General features: G+C 50.7%; 3 non-coding genes across 3 annotated transcripts; all 3 read left to right on the top strand.

Annotated features, from left to right (window-relative positions):
* The first annotated feature begins 7 nt into the window (after positions 1-7).
* LOC123178985 (5S ribosomal RNA) lies at positions 8-126 on the top strand. The gene has a single exon (XR_006490012.1). It is a non-coding gene; the product is annotated as a 5S ribosomal RNA (ribosomal RNA).
* A 297-nt stretch (positions 127-423) lies between these two features.
* Positions 424-541, top strand: LOC123178987 (5S ribosomal RNA). Its single transcript, XR_006490014.1, has one exon. It is a non-coding gene; the product is annotated as a 5S ribosomal RNA (ribosomal RNA).
* Positions 542-838: 297 nt separating this feature from the next.
* Positions 839-957, top strand: LOC123178986 (5S ribosomal RNA). Its single transcript, XR_006490013.1, has one exon. It is a non-coding gene; the product is annotated as a 5S ribosomal RNA (ribosomal RNA).
* The last annotated feature ends 61 nt before the right edge of the window (positions 958-1,018 follow it).

Here is a 1,018-nt window from a genome sequence, read left to right as displayed (position 1 = left end):
ACATGTCGGATGCGATCATACCAGCACTAAAGCACCGGATCCCATCAGAACTCCGAAGTTAAGCGTGCTTGGGCGAGAGTAGTACTAGGATGGGTGACCTCCTGGGAAGTCCTCGTGTTGCATTCCCTTTTTAATTTTTTTCGCGCCGCTTGCAAAACAAAACGCACGTGTAAGTAATATATTTACCGTGTTTTATTATTTTGCACGAGTGCGGTAAGTCATAGCTGGGTGCTCACGATTCACGGGTCCAGCGTCGGCGTTGTGGCGCGGCAAGCGTGCACTGGTGCGGTTGAGAGGGAGGGGTGGAAACCGCGTTAAACTCGTCTCCGTAGTTGAGAGGGAGCGGCCAAAGCAATGTCCAATCGTCTTTGTAGTGGAGCTGGGAGGGGCAAGGATAAGGGACGAAGACCGGGGTAACATGTCGGATGCGATCATACTAGCACTAAAGCACCGGATCCATCAGAACTCTGAAGTTAAGCGTGCTTGGGCGAGAGTAGTACTAGGATGGGTGACCTCCTGGGAAGTCCTCGTGTTGCATTTCCTTTTTAATTTTTTTCGCGCCGCTTGCAAAACAAAACGCACGTGTAAGTAATATATTTACCGTGTTTTATTATTTTGCACGAGTGCGGTAAGTCATAGCTGGGTGCTCACGATTCACGGGTCCAGCGTCGGCGTTGTGGCGCGGCAAGCGTGCACTGGTGCGGTTGAGAGGGAGGGGTGGAAACCGCGTTAAACTCGTCTCCGTAGTTGAGAGGAAGCGGCCAAAGCAATGTGCAATCGTCTTTGTAGTGGAGCTGGGAGGGGCAAGGATAAGGGACGAAGACCGGGGTAACATGTTGGATGCGATCATACTAGCACTAAAGCATCGGATCCCATCAGAACTCCGAAGTTAAGCGTGCTTGGGCGAGAGTAGTACTAGGATGGGTGACCTCCTGGGAAGTCCTCGTGTTGCATTCCCTTTTTAATTTTTTTCGCGCCGCTTGCAAAACAAAACGCACGTGTAAGTAATATATTTACC

This window comes from Triticum aestivum, unplaced genomic scaffold, assembly GCF_018294505.1.
Source record: "Triticum aestivum cultivar Chinese Spring unplaced genomic scaffold, IWGSC CS RefSeq v2.1 scaffold143576, whole genome shotgun sequence".
NCBI classification, from domain to species: domain Eukaryota; kingdom Viridiplantae; phylum Streptophyta; class Magnoliopsida; order Poales; family Poaceae; genus Triticum; species Triticum aestivum.
Note: the sequence above shows the minus strand (reverse complement) of the source record. Positions and strands in the feature narration are given on the sequence as shown.